Source organism: Dasypus novemcinctus, chromosome 14, assembly GCF_030445035.2.
Source record: "Dasypus novemcinctus isolate mDasNov1 chromosome 14, mDasNov1.1.hap2, whole genome shotgun sequence".
In the NCBI taxonomy this organism is placed as follows: Eukaryota; Metazoa; Chordata; class Mammalia; order Cingulata; family Dasypodidae; genus Dasypus; species Dasypus novemcinctus.
In genome coordinates, this window is record NC_080686.1 from 33,046,211 (window position 1) to 33,062,519 (window position 16,309).

Genomic DNA, 16,309 nt, shown 5'->3' on the forward strand with positions numbered 1-16,309 from the left:
ACTTTCATATCACTTTTCTAGTTATTAAAGTCCCAAGACAAAACAACACGTAAATTAAATGTGGCCTCCGGGGGGGGGGGGGTTCTGTCGTGGTCCCTAGGGGAGCAGCAGCAGCCCCCCAGGTGCAACGGTTAAGAACCAAGAAGGAATGAGGGTCCAACAGTGGGCTCCTGATACTAATGACTATGCTTGTGAGCCTATACGCCTGAAATAAGAACAAGACCTAGAGCAGCACTGTGCCTGGGAGTTTCCTCCTGACAGCCTTCATGTTACTCAAATGTGGCCAATCTCAAAGCCAAACTCAGCATGTAGATGCAGTGCATTCCCCCCAGTGTGGGACATGACACCCGGGGATGAGCCTCCCTGGCACCGAGGGATCACGACCAATACCAGCTGAAGATGCAACTAGAAAATGACCTTGAATTAAAAGTTCAATGTGGATCAGCAGAATATCCCTGTCTACATATAACAGGACTTTAAAATGCTGTTTGACCTAATGTAAGGGGGAAATGGAAAGGAGAAATGAGTTTACATGGCTATGAGTCTCTAAAAAAAGAGTCTGGAGGTTGTCAGAAGGATTGCCCTTATGCACACCTGAGCAGAGTCTCAGAGACAGATAAAGTAGACACAACCCCAGGTATTGGTTCTTTTGAGGGCTAAAGAGACCCACGGGTTCTATGGTCATGGCAGATGGGGTTCACTGCCATGTCAGTTGGCCCTTCTTTGGAGCCGGTGTTTCTGCGTGATGGAACTGGACTCAGATGGGATCTCTTTTCACAAGACTTTCATGCTACTTTACTGGAATTGTAGTTGATGTTGGGGTTTAAGATATATTTAGGGCATTTGAATCTCTGGACTGACAATACGATAGCCACGTCCGGAACCTCAACAGACTTCAACTCCTACACTCTGATTTATTGGACTTACCCCACTCAGCTAACATGGAGGTGAAGAATGTCAACCACCACACCATGGAGCCCACACCATGGAGTGCCTACAACTGAAAGCAGGAGGATTGCATCCAGTATCCATGTGGAATCTAAGCCCCCTCTTGACATAGATGTGCAATGGATACAACCAATCCAATGTCCACAGAGAAAATGTGGCATTGGTGTGGGAAGGGTGGCCATGGTGGATACTGGGTGTGGGGAATGGGAGGAAGAGATGAGATGTGGAGGCATTTTCGGGACTTGGAGTTGTCCTGGGTGGTGCTTCACGGACAATTACGGGATATTGTAGATCCCCCCAGAGCCCACTGGATGGAACATGGGAGAGTGTGGGCTATGAGGTGGACCATTAACTGTGAGGTGCAGCGATGCCCAGAGATGTACTTACCAAATGCAATGGATGTGTCATGATGATGGAAGAGAGTGTTGCTGTGGGGGGAGTGGGGGGTGGGGGCAGTGGGGTTGAATGGGACTTCATATTTTTTAATGTAGTTTTTTAAAAAAATGAATGAAAAAAAAATAAATGTGGCCTCCAAATTAACTATGAATTTAATTAGCATACAATAGAAACCTTATATTAAAAGGGTAATTACAGTGCATGAGATTTAAAAAGAGGTCATTGGAAGATTTTGTTTACAGTTATATCATCCCATCAAGAGATTTTCCTGCAATACACCTGTTTAAAAGTCAGAGTTATCACAAAACCATTTATTTCCACCTGAACTACCTGAAATACCTCTGCCATTAAAAATGATCCCACTGGCCGAACAAATCACTTAAATAGCAAAAACTACTAGAAGGGAAAAAAAAAAGGCCAAATCATAATTTTTTGAAAAAGATGAAATTAAAATTCTATGCACACATCAACCCTTGCTAATAACTTCACGTTGTTACATACTTCTAAATGTCCACCATTTGAAAATGGAATTGCAATACTTATAAAGTTCAACTATTTATCTAAAAAGTTTAAGTCCATTCAGTCAAAGTTTAAAGAAAAATAGGGGTTATTTGTAATCAGAAACCAAGTCCTTGTTAGAACGGATCAAGAGGAAATGGTAATTTTTAGAAAATCCCAAATATTTTAAACAGGAACATATCCAGCTTTGACAGGCTATATGGCCATGGCATAAGTGCTTCCATCTTCAGTAGCTGTTAAAAAAGCAGTCCTTTACAACTTTGACAGAAAACAGAAGTTATTTCCCCTGTTCAGCCGTAATGCTTCAATGTCCATTAAACATCAGTATTACAGGATTGATTTTTTGGGATCAAGAAATTTAATGTATTATCCTAAAGGATATGATTTTAAAATAAGCAAGGAAGGGGTAGGGGTATAGATGTGTGTATTAATATGAGTGATGGGGGGGAGAGTAGAGAGAGGAGGGACAAGTCAAAGAAAAATTAAGAAATGAGGATAATAAAAATCGTATTTCTACATTAATGTGTAAAGACATATAATTTGGATGACCCTTTTAAAGCTTTTTTGGCATTCTATCAATGGTAGTAAAAAAAAAACCTTGCCTAATTATATGTAAATTCATTTTTACATAGTATACATAAGTCGTGGTGGGTTTAGGGTAGCAGAGTATATAAAGCATTCTCAGAACAAACCATAAAAGAAAGAAATTGATGAATGAAAACGCAAACTACAAAAGACGAAAGTATTTGCAAATCATATCTGATGTGTTCAGGCAATGGATGTGGTGATGGTAGCACAATGTGAATGTAATCAAAGCACTGAATTACATATGTGAATGCGGTTAAAAGGGGAAATTTTAAGTTGTATATATGTTACCAGAAAATTTAAAAAAAAATAGGAGGGGGAAGTGGATTTGGCTCAACTGATAGAGCGTCCACCTACCACATAGGAGGTCCAGGGTTCAAACCCAGGGCCTCTTGGCCCATGTGGTGAACTGGCCCACACCGCAGTACTAATGTACGCAAGGAGTGCTGTACCATGCAGGGGTGTCCCCCATGTAGTGGAGCTCCACGTGCAAAGAGTGCACCCCGTAAGGAGAGCCGCCCCGCACAAAGAAGTGCAGCCTTCCCAGGAGTGGCACCACACATACAGAGAGCTGATGCAGCAAGATGATGCAACAAAAAAGAGACAGATTCCCAGTGGTGCTGACAAGAATGCAGGTGGATATAGAAGCACAAGGCAGCAAATGGATGCAGAGAGCAGACAACTGGGGGGGGGGGAGTGGTGGGGAGGGGAGAGAAATAAATTAAAGAAATTTTAAAAATCTGGAAAAAAAATAGGAGTGTACAATACAATGTACCCTATTTTAAACAATGGACTATAGTTATTAGTACAATTATAAAAATGTTCTTTCATGAATTATAACAAATGTACCAACCTTATGCAAGGTGTTAATAATAGGGTGGTATATAGGAACTTTCATGTGTGGTTTTTCTGTAAACCTACAACTTCTCTAATTTAAAAAAAAATTTTTTTCAGTAAGAAGGCACACCAAAAACAAAATGGGCAAAACACATTTTAACAGACTCTTCACCAAAGATATACAGATGGTAAATAAATACATGAAAACAGTATCATTATTAGGAAAATACAAATTCAAAAGACAGAGAGAAGCGGATATGTCTCAAGCAACTGGGCTCCCATCTACCATATGGGAGGTCCAGGGTTTGATTCCCAGGGCCTCCTGGTGAAAGCGAGCTGGCCCACGCGGTGAGCTGACCCACACAGACAGCTGGCCTGTGCAGTGAGCAGGCCCATGCTGGAGTGCTGGCCCGAGTGGAGAGCTGGCACAGCAAAAAGAGACACAAAGGAGAGAGAATAAGAGACTCAGCAGACCATGGAGCTGAGGTGGCACAAGAGCCTGAGCATCTCTCTCCTACTCTGGAAGGTACCAAAAGATAATCAGAGGGAAGTGGAGATATGGTTTGAGCAGTTGGGTACCTGCCTACCACATAGGAGGTCCCAGGTTTAGTTTCCGATGCTTCCTAAAAATAAGATGAGCACAAACAATGAGGGTTTATGGGGCGATAAATAAATAAAATAAATCTTTAAAAAATATTTTTAAAAGACAAGAAGATACTACTATATACCTACTAGAATGATTAGGGAAAAGGAAAAAAAAATTACCAAGGGCTGGCGAGGATACAGAACAAATGGAACTCTCATACACTGATGGTGGGAATCTAAAATGGTACAGCCGCTGTGAAAAACAGTTTGGCGGTTTCTTACCAAGTTATACATAAACTTACCACACAAACTAGCAATTCCATTCCTAGATATTTTCCTGTGTGAAATGAAAATTATGTTCACATATCTAAAAGCAAAAGTTTAAGGCAGCTTTATTCATAATCACAGAAACTGGAAGCAACCCAAATGTTCTTTAACTGGTACAAGGGTGAATAAACTGAGGTACAACCGTACTATGGAATAATACTTAGTAATAAAAAGGAATGAACTATTGGTACACATGACCACATCAAAGAATCCCAAGTGCATTATGCTCAAGTGACTACAGGTACACTTAAAAGAATATATGAACTTTATGATTCCATTTATATGACAGTCTAGAAAAAGTAAAATTTTAAAGAGGGAATAAATTGCCAGGGGAAGGGAATGTGATTGGGACTAACTAAAAAGAAGCACAGTAAATCTGGGAGCCTCATTGCTCTCTCTATATATTTAATTTGTATACATATTATTTTGTACTTTTGTTCAAATCTCAGAGAATTATACACTTTAGAAGATGAATTTTACTCTATGTAAAATGAAAAAAAGAACAATGCGCAGCATAAAGTAAACAAAATATTGACTACCATCCGAAGGGTATTGGAAACAATATACTCTACGTTATAATAAAACTATAATAAAGGGAAGGTGTGTGGCTACAGGGGATGTTTTTAAAAAAAAAAAAAAATAGGAGCTCCAGTTTAAAAGACAAGGACTATAGGGTATTATTAAAGTCTCCAAAACAAGAAAAAATATAGATGAGGACATTATTTGCCGATTCCAAACTACCAGAAGAAAAGGGGTTATCATATTTAAGATATTTACATTTAAGACAGAAAAAAAGAAAAAAGGAAAGGAGAGGAGAAGAGAAGAAAAAGAAGAGAGAATAGGGAAAGGAAAGAAAGGAAGAAACAGCATAAGCAAAAAGCATAAATTACTTAGGTGAAAAATGATCACGTGTTTAATTGGATGAAAACATCATTTCTGACTTTTTAGGGAAAATTCCAGTTTTTTGAGAGAAAGGGAGAATATGTGGTAAGTTGGAAACATAGGGAGAGCAGATGTGGCTCAATGGTTGAGTGCTGGCTTCCCACATACAAGCTCCCAAGTTGAATCCCTAGTCCTGGTACCTCAAAAAACAAAACAAAAAAAAACAAAAAAAAAACAAAAAACCACAAAGGGCCAGTAGACCTCAGAGAACTAAATTAGATTATGTATACCGAAATCTGTAAACAATGAAATAGAAAAATGTTAATAAGTTATTTTATGATACTCTGAGCTATAGTTAACATGAAAATTTTCAAGCTAGTATGCTAAGCATTTCTAACATCAAAGATAATTAATGGTCACAGGGCCATAAATGAAGGAACTAAGATATAAAATCAAATTTGTCTGAATCCACAGCTTAAGCTCTCTTGACCACTATATTATTCTACCGGTCAACAATACTAAAAGAATAATTTTACCCTAGTGAATTTAAGGGGGAAAGCAACATTCAGTAGCTGTAAGACAGACTCTGTAAAGAAATCAAACTTATTTTTTTTTAACCTGGGCTTATCAGCATAGTAACTCTGTGGTAACGATTTTCATTTCTGGCTGTATACTCTGATGTGGTTTCAAGTGTTTGTTCTAAGTCTCAGGGGGTTTCAGTACAATGGCCAGATGATTTTTGGTTATTCAGAGATACCTTACACTGGCATAACACGTTTAGGTTTTTTTTTTCTTTTCATGTTAAAACATGATCTCATTTGAGGCAAACAGTTATCCTATAGGGATAGATAAGAATTGGCACAAAAAAGATTAATTTCAACCTAATGAATGCTTACTGAGCAAAGTATTTGCATATATGAATAACTGTAGAACAGAGACAACACTGTAGGTAAAGGCCCAAAGAATGAAGTTCTGTCTGGGTAGAAACAACAATCTCTAAGATATACCAGAATTTTTTCCTTTTTCTGAACATCTACATAGTTTCTAAACCATTTACACAGGACCAGATTATAGAACATATGATTCCTATTTCCTAATTGATTCATGTCATTTAGCCTTATCCTCAAGGAGATCATATATTATCTCCAGAAACCACTCATGCCAGAACTGTTCAAGGAATGCAAGTGGCCTTTTCTGTCCAAAGAGTTACCACCAAAACAAACTTTTTTACTTAATATTTAATGACATGGGTAGTGAGGGTAATGTGCACCCTCTATTCCAACTAAGAGCCATGTTTTTTTTTAAAGCCCAATTTATTTAAATTAAAAATAAATAAATAAACTAAGATGTAAAAACTATAGCCATTCCACTCTACTGTTTGCCCTATAGAGCACTGGTGGCCCTTCATTCTGACAGTACCATTTTATTTCTTGGATATACTTAGCTCTTTAATTTACTTCCCAAAACAGTCAAAATGAAACCTTCAATCTATTTAAAAATTACTTTTGTAACTGGCACAATCCAAATGAAGCCTGGAGTTTAGTTAATCAGGTCCCAATGTCAGTTTCTTAGTTTTGGCAAATCAACTATGGAAATACAGAATTGTTAACATTGCGGGAACTAGGTAAAGGGTTATGAGGAAATTTTCTGCACTCTAACTTTTCTGTAAATCTAAAATTATTCCAGAATAAAATTTAAAACATTTTTGAAATCTTCTACATGCTTAATAAAGAGAACCTATATCCCTTAATCTAATTTGAGTCTAAGAGATAAATGAGAAACCAATTGTCAGGAAATAAGGACTACTATGCTATATATGCTGATTGATTTTGCTTTCTATGGGCCATATTACTTGTTAGGGGGTTAGACAATTTATCTTATTTTAATTGTTACTATAATCCAGAAGTAGATAGCAAAATGAATCTCTTAACCTTATATGAATCCAACTTTATCCTCTAATTCAATTTATGCTCAAACTTTTTAAAATCCCATTTAACCAAATACAAATTGTGCCTGATTGAGGTAAATAACCCTTCCTCTATACTGATCTTACTACATAAAGCAGGGCTTTTTTATTTCCACCTTCTAGTTAGGTCTGGCAAATATAGTTCTTCTCACATGCCAAATCCAATCTACAGATAGTGGCGGCCTATGCGAGCTTATTCCAGCCTCAACAGGAAAGAGGAGAGAAAGAAATTCTATGTGTCCTCAACAGGAAAGAGTAAAGAAAGAAATTCTCCGTGTCCTCAAAAGGAAAGAGTAGAGAAAGAAATTCTCCGTGTCTGCAGGAATTGTAAGATAAGGAATAGTATAAGGCCTGCTGCATATTTACCTGGAATTATAGTCTGTGTTATTTCCCTGAGGGCACACAAAAAATTACATTTAAAAAAATTTTTTTCAGCAACAAAAACTAACTTCTTACTCCGCTAAGTACAGATTCTGGTATTTACACCTGACAAATGAACTCCATTTGAACCCCCAATGCTATTCTTTCACTTGAAAACACTATGGAAAACTAGAATGTTACCATTTAAAATAGATAACTTATTCATGGTGCCCTTTTTCAATTACAGACATAAAAGTTTTAAAATGTCTTACAAGTATTCCACACTTCCGCCTGCAGAAGACACTGCTAGTGGCAGAGAAATGGAAATTATTTCTTTAAATTTTCTTTCAAAATGAAAAGTAAAAAATAAATGAGTAAATATGATGATGAAAAAAGATTAATGAAAAGAAGTCAAAAGATGATGGGGTGAAAAGGGTCTTAATCACCACCCCAACAAATACCTTCATTTCATAATGAAAACTGGAGGGGTGGGTAAGTGGGGAGGAGAATGAAATGAGCAAAAAATGAACTGTATTACTTGTCTAATCCTACTCAACCCCTCCTACCAGCATCAAGTACACTACTCACTGGCTAGCCTCAAAAGCATTAAGATTCAGGCTCCCATGCTGAAATTAGGCAGATTCTAAAGATGCCATGAGAGCCCTCCTGCTACCACAGCTCTTGTAACCACATTCTAGGACTATAAGTGGTATCTAAAAAGTGAGGTATGAAAATAATAAATTTTGGCAAGGATGCATAGAAATAGGAACCTCATATCTGGTTGGTGGGACAAACTATGGAAAGCAGTTTGGTGGTTCCATAGAAAGTTGAACACAGAACTACCATATGACCCAGCAATCCCACTTTTAGGTGTATATCCAAAATAATTAAAGCCTGGAACAGACAGACATTTGTACATCATGTTCACAGCAGCATTTCTCACTGGAACAAAAAGGTAGAAGCAACCCAAGTGTCCATCAAAAGATGAATGGATAAACAAATGTGGTATATATGTGCAACTTAATATTATTCAGCAGTAAAAAGAATAGAGTTGAGATATGCAACAACACAGATGAACCTTGAAGGCATCATGTTGAGTGAAATATACAAAGCACATTAGGATAAATATTGTACAATTCCACTTATCAAATACCTTTACCTAGAATAAGCAAATTCATGGAGACAGAAAGTATGTAACAGGTTACTAAAGAAGGGGATGTAGTAGAGAATGGGGAGTTAGCTATTGCTTAATGGGTACAGAGTTTCTGTTTGGGATGATGAAAAAATCTGGTAATGGATGGTGGTGATAGTAGCACAATATTATGAATGTAACATCACCAAACTGAGCACATGAAAATGGTTAAAATGGGAAATTTTGTGTTGCATATATTTTACTGCAATAAACCAACTTAAAATAAGGTATGAATATTTGAGAAAAAGAGCAAGGCTGGTGAAAATCTGTTTCTAAATTGTTAAAAGGAAGAGAGGGTGCAGGGTCATAGAGCTTTTATAGTACAGTTTATATAGTATATAACACAAACTATAAATCTAAGAAATAATAATATTAAGGATTAATTTTTCTATGTGAATTGGCTCTAATATGGCCAAAATATTTAGTCCAATATTCTAGGGCTCTGGCAGAAGAATAAACAAACAAATAAATAAATAATTATATACATGGGTTTTTAAAAAATTATTGTCAACCTGAAATTTACAATTGGCCTTTTTTTTTTAAGATTTATTATTTATTTATTTCTCTCCTCTCCCCGCCCCCAGCTATCTGCTCCCTGTGTCCATTTGCTGTGTGTTCTTCTGTGTCCACTTGTATTCTTGTCAGCAGCACCTGGAATCTGTGTCTCATTTTGTTTCATGATCTTGCTGTGTCAGTTCTCCATGTGTGTGCGTCGCCATTCCTGGGCAGGCTGCACTTTTTTCACACTGGGCGGTTTTTCACACTGGGCGGTTCTCCTTACGGGGCACACTCCTTGCACGTGGGGCTCCCCTGTGCGGGGGACACCCCTCCTTGCGCATACCAGCACTGCACATGGGCCAGCTCCACACGGGTCAAGGAGGCCCTGGGTTTGAACTCTGGACCTCCCATGTGGTAGGCAGACGCCCTATCTGTTGGGCCAAATCCACTTCCCGGCTTTTTCTATCTAAGAGGTTTTAATTCTCTATTACTTTGGCTTTTCCCCTACACATTCATTACAGGATATATATCCATTGCCTACATGTCTATAAATAACATTCAGAAAACAAGCAAGAATAAGAGTTTGAAAAACCACTCCACAAAATTAAACAGTGATTGGTAAAAACAAATAACAAACAAAAAAGGCTCCCTAGAAGCTTGGAGGATTTATTGAATGTTCCCCGTTGTCTCTAGGAATTCTGGTTTTAGGAAAAGATAAGATTCCAGGAAAACTTTAGTGGTTACAACTCACACACTTTGGCAAAAGAGCCAAAACTCTGACCTTGTGGCTGACATAAGGAACAACTTTTACACTTACACTAAAGGTTCATAAAAAGGATTCACACAGAATAATAGTGGTCAGTATATTCCAAATCTATACACAACAATCTGTTAAAGCTATGGTCCAGCAAAAGTCTTCTATAGTTCTCCTAAAGGAAAATAATAGTAACCCAATCATAACCTCAAAAAACCCTACACCTACCCACCCCGCAACAGAAGGGGAAGATCCTTGGTTTAAAAATAAATATAAGTTGCCAAAAGCCCAGATTTTCCCTTCAACCATGGCTATCTCCTTTAATAAAACTAAGACCATTCTCATTTCCTTTTTCTATAATGTTGACCTTGTTTCGGCTTCTGTGTTTCACTAAAAGAAACTGAATACTGTTTTTAAATGAAATAAATTCAAAATAACAGCATTTGTGAGATTAAGATGAAAACTTTTGTGGCAATTTCTGAAGCTCTGTGGGAATAATGATATTAAGTGCTACTATGTTTTTCCTTTTTCTTCAGGAAGTGGACTACATTTCCAGATACAGTGCAAAGACTACCAACAGAGTAACACTTACACCAATAACATATATAAAAAGGACTGCTGAGAGTAGTATAACATAGATTTTGGAGTTGTTGCACAGAGGGACCAATAATTACAATGCTCTAGCTTAAGTAAAAACCAGTTCACAGGTACAAACAGTTTTCATTTAAATGTCTGATCATCAATTTCCAGGCATTAAGTAGAACCATTCAAAGTGTTTGAAAATTCTTATTACATATTTAAATGTTAAGTATTGTTTAAAAGCTATTTTTTTCACATTCAGTATTTTAATTTAATTTTCTAGCAGACAATTTACATAACTCCTACCCCTTTAAGTTAGTGTGACAATTTTCCATAATAAACTACTTAAAGAGAAGCTTTGATCACGAATGGAATGAAACAGGAAAAAAACAAAACAAAACCACTGCTTTAAAAAAAAAACCTATTCACCAATTACATTCAAACGAAAATACACAAACAATATCTGCACACTTTGTATTCAGTGTTTCCTGGTCGCAGGCTTTCCTACCCATCATGCAAGTGGCAGAGCTGCAGTCACTCGCAGTTTGTCATCCGAGAACACAGAGGTTCCCTGAGCTTCACATTATTCAAAGGCCCTGGATAGAAGACTCTACTATAAAGTCCTGAAACCCCAAAATGTCATGGCTCCATCAATGCCAGTAGTAAAAAATTTGCAACAGTTTTGCTTACCCACTTCATTAAGAGACACTTGAGGATGCTACTCTGGGACAGTATCTCCAAGGCAATACTGCTGTCCTCGGTTGTGGCTCTCTAGTCCATGTAGCAGAAGTGTTCCATGGCCAACATTTTGTGCTGGATTCTCTGTTTGGAAGGTCTAGTTTAGAGATGAAGTTTAAGCAGCCATGGTCGTTGTTGTTAAAGAACACTGAGCAGCAGTAATGGTCAGCAGCCCCGTTATTCTCAGAGTTAAACAATACACTCAGGAGTGGCAGGAACTCTGCTTTCAGAGTTGTAACCTGCATAATTTCTGAGGCATCAGCAACAGGCACAGTGCTGATACAGGCAAGGTGGTTCCCACTGGCAGAGAAGCTGACCCCATGGACCCAACCACCAGTGCCACTGCCACAGAACTCTGACATCAGCCGGCCAAAAGGCATCTTACTGTCCCATGGAACACTGGCTGGCTTTTCATCCATGTCTTTAATGGACGCGGAACACACTAGGCATTTGAAGTCACAGGATCCTGCTGCCAGTAAAACACTGTGGAGATCCCAATCCAAGCTGAGGACCATAGAACAAATAGGTTTTGTTTGTTTGTTTGTTTTGAGGTATAGGGAACCAGAGAGTGAACCCAGTACCTTGCATGCGGGAAGACGGCACTCAACCACTCAGCCACATCAGCTCCCCTGAGTTGGTTTTTTTCATTTGTTTTGCTTATTGTTTTTGGTTTTTTTTAGGAGGCACAGGGTCGTGAACCCTGGACCTCCCATGTGGGAAGCAGGTGTTCAACTGCTTAAGCCACATCCACTCCCTGAACAGACTTTTTAATGTGCTTGCTTACCCACCAGTCGTTTTCTGTCATCAAAGTAACAAACAGAAAGGAGTCATGCTCCACTTCCCATAGTAAATTTTCTCTAGCAGGGACCACTTCACAAAAGTATCTGCACTATTTATTCTCAGGATCACGTGTGTCAACCTCCAGACACTTCTCCTGGCTCCAGACATAGGCATTCTGATCTGCCCTGCAAGGAACAACGCAGTCACTCCTGGGAACCCAATCAATACCAGTGATATGTCCACTGTGCTCCTTGAGTTCACGTTCTTTCACCGCTCTTGTTCTTCCTATAGATGTGGATTTTGTGGTTATTGGGGCTAAGGGCAATCTGTGTACAATCCCTGTTCTAAGCATGACAGATAATTGGTTCTAGTAAAAACTGATGCAGAGACAATATTCTCAGTGTTTCAAAGGGTAGAAAGCTAGGGTTGGGGCAGTCCAAGTGGTCTTGGAACAGACAAGGACTGGTCAGTTCAGGCAAATAGGGTCTTGAGGGCACAATTCAACACCTAAAAGCTATTTTTATAAAAGCACCAAAGCAAAAATAAAGACCCTGAAGTAATAAAACATAATAACAAGACATGCCCAAGTCATGCCATGATCTCAAGAAGATGAACATTTCTATGGCACAGTATCTCAACTATAAATGATAGCACTTAATCATTATTTCTAGATCTAAAGCGCTAGGATCTTACGAATTCTATGTATTTTTTAAGGCTTTTATTACATGCAAATACTGTTAAAAACATAAGTGGATGCTATATAAATTAATCTGGTATAGATTCAGAACTAGAAGACACCTGGCGCCTCTGCTCTCAGGAAGTTCCCAAATAAAGACCAGGAAGTGAAACGAGTTTTATGATGCTCTAAGATAATGCAAGGTATAACATTTTATACCAAATGGAAGGTGTAAACAGTAGCAGCAATTATTTCATCAAAACGTAAGATAAAGATGTGCTGGCTTGGTCTGGGAAGTCAAATAGGGTATAATCTTCTAAACTAAAGCATGTATAGGACAGGCAGAAAGGCAAAGGATGCCAGAAGCAAGGATCAGTCAATATGGACTAGAGCAATGTGACTGCAGTACAAAGCTTGCATGGGGAAGTGCATGGAGGGGAGGCTATAAAAGTACACTGGGCCAGGACTTGAGCCAACAGGCAATTACAAGACATTGAAAAGTTAAGAGAGGAATCAAAACCAATCTCACAAATGAGTAAAGGATGGATTAGATGAAAGACAAAAAAGTAAAAAGGTGCATAATCAATAAGGTAAAGAGAAAGAGAGCCACTATTTAGGCTTCATAAGTCACAGAAAATCTGCTACAGAGGCTAAAGAAACTGGTTATCTATATCGATGAAATTCATCAACTCTTCACTTTTTCTTAGATAGCTATAGTTTAGATGGCTTTAGATGACTTGTTTTATTTTAAGAATCTTCCTATGTATTTCTAAACTGTCACGTAAACTATACTTATATAAAAATCTACTTCAATTGAGAAAAATTAAGACAATTGATAAATTGGTCCTAAGACTTCAAAAAGGAAGTAAATGATACTGCACAGTTTCACTGATTATGTTAGGGCATAAGAGTAACATTTGGGGCACTAGAAGAAAATATCTGTTGGTCAGTGCAACCCCTCCAACAAAATTAAGCAAAATTTCCCTATAGGAAAGTCTAGTTTTCATGTATCCTGTAAATCTACCATACAAAATCAAAGTAAGCACCTTTATTTAAAAGGCTACTAAATTAAAAGTCAGTCATTAAACATTTTCAAATTTTCAGTGTACCGCCAAAAAACATAAAAATTTATGATACTCTTCACATTTTCAAGCTGTCCTATTAACTTTTTTTAAAATGTTATCGTATAACATATATACAACATAAAATTTCCCGTATTAACCACTGTCTAGTACACAATTCAGTGGTGTTAACTATTAATACATTCACAGTGTTATGCTACCACCTTCAAAGCTTTTACAAACAGAAATTCTGTACCCATTAAGCATTAACTACTTCTTCAACACACATTTACTAATTTCTTTTTTCATATTTAATAGTACACCTAAAGTAATAAATTTGAATTGAAATTTTAAATGTTTTGTAAGTTTATATCCATTATCAATACACATAGATTTCACTTGAAAGACATAGATCATTTGGTAGACTGACTTATTTTGGGAAAATTACACACAAATTCAATCTTTTATAAAAACTCATAATTTAAACAGATTTTAAAGATGTCCATTTGAGGAAGCTTGTAGTATAACTTGTTTTATAAAACTGAAAGATAACTGTGTAAAATAAATAAACCCGCCCTGCTTAATACGGTAGAAAAATAAGATTTTGGATTTTCTTAATACATGTACCTTTTGGATGATGCCATAAAAACTAGTTTATAAATATAGTATTAAAATTACTCCTGTCATAATAGATCAGAAACCTATGATAAACTAGAACTCAGCCTTCTAATTAATGAATACATGATACTGAGTATCATGGACCCAATTAATCCACAAATGAGTTTCACTGTGTTTTGCTATAAGACAGCAGGAGCAGCAGGAGACAGTATGATATAGCAGAAAGCAACACAATTATATTTCAATTATATTTCACAATTCGAATTCTGCTTTTGCCAATGACTAGAATCCTGCCTTAGCCAATAACTAGCTGGGTGATATCTTCAACCGTTTCCAATTAGTGAAATGTGCATGCATGTATTTTGGGTGGGAATGGGGGGACTACTACTTACCTCCTTGGGATATTGTGAAGTATAACAAGACAACCTGAATAAAGTTCTAAACACACAGTAGGTCCTTTCTGTCCTAGGCTCATAATACCACAGATGCTTGCCTAAAAAGTAAAATAAGAAGCTACGAAGTAATAAAACAGAGATAGTACCTTAGGAACTTTTTTCCCCCAGAATTATAAATTTTATTTTTTTAAAATGCTTTTCTATGAAAAGAAAAACAGACAAATGAAGAATATGTCAGAAAATTTCATGCATCCTTTCATGGGATCCTAACTTATTTCTCACCCATGTGAAAAAATTTTATTCTAAATAGTAACAACTCAAAAGAATCATTTTTCATGATATACGTTTGTTTATATCCTTTGGGTTCGTTGCAGCTTAAAGAATGATTTAGGCAGTAGGAGAATCAACTCAATCATGCAGTAGGAGAATCAACTCAAATTTTACTATTCTGACTATCAATGAAAACTGTATGTAGGGATGAGAGGGTTGTGATTTTTTTTTTTAAACCACATAAATACATACATACTGCTCTTGGGGAAATACATTAGTCCCAAGAAGACATAAGAACACTACTGCTGCGTCCAAAATACACTCATAACATTTATTTTCTCAAAACCCTTAAAAAAAGGAAACTCCCTTACACTTCTAGGCAATGTTACAAGGATATTAAGGAAGCTATTCTAAAACTAAGTTTTTTTTTAAAGTTCATTATTAATTATAATAAAGTAGATTCTTTAATATTAAATTAACAAGTAAAAGTCACTAGCTAAAAAAATATTAATTTTAATAACACTCAAAATGATATATTCATTTTTAAAGCTTACAAACCAAAAATTAAAATCCAGGCAGAATTTAAAACAGTATTTCTGGAAACTAAGTTCTGTTCTAAAACTATAAAAAAGCTCAAAGGTCATCTACCCAAACAAAACTCACTACCAAAGTTCCCACAGTTATAAGAGAAGAGGAAAAAGGAATACTATGTTTAATACGGAAATGATAATTTAATGTTTTAACATGTGTTCCAAAGTGCTAAGATTAGCTAGGGCCTATTCAGAACTGATCACACACAGCCTGATTCCAGAAGAGCAACTCACTACTAGAAAGCCTTCCCAGAATTCTATTTTCAGAGAAGTGCCACAAATGTAAAAATGCTCATTTTATTATTTAACCTAGGCCAAGGGGGACAGTAAGGAGGGAAAGCAAAATTCAACTCTTTTCAAGAACATGATCTCCATCACTTAAAAGCATCAAAAGCATGGCTCTATCAAAGCTTGCATCTGTACAAATGATGAGTTTTAACAAACACGCAACAACTGTATAAAACTACCACAATCAGTATATTTCCTCCATTCCAGAAAGTTTCCTCGTGCCCCTGTTAAGTGACTTGCCAACACCCCAGGGTCAACCACTTGACTGATTTCTATCACTATAGCTTAGGGTTTTGTTTTGTTTTTTTTGGTTCTAAAGCTTCATGTAAATGAAACCAACAGTGTGCAGCTTTTTCTTCAGTATATTTTGAGATCCATCCATGTGGTTATATTTGTTATTAGTTTGTTCTTTCGTAATACTTGTAATAGTTTTTCCCTTGTATGACTACCATAATTCGTTCAGCC

General features: G+C 36.9%; 1 protein-coding gene and 1 pseudogene across 5 annotated transcripts in view; both read right to left on the reverse strand.

The window, feature by feature from the left end:
- NCOA2 (nuclear receptor coactivator 2) overlaps positions 1-16,309 on the reverse strand; it is a 314,552-nt gene that overhangs the window by 260,273 nt on the left and 37,970 nt on the right. The window lies entirely within an intron of this gene.
- On the reverse strand, positions 10,925-12,656 carry LOC101417623 (actin-related protein 2/3 complex subunit 1A pseudogene; annotated as a pseudogene).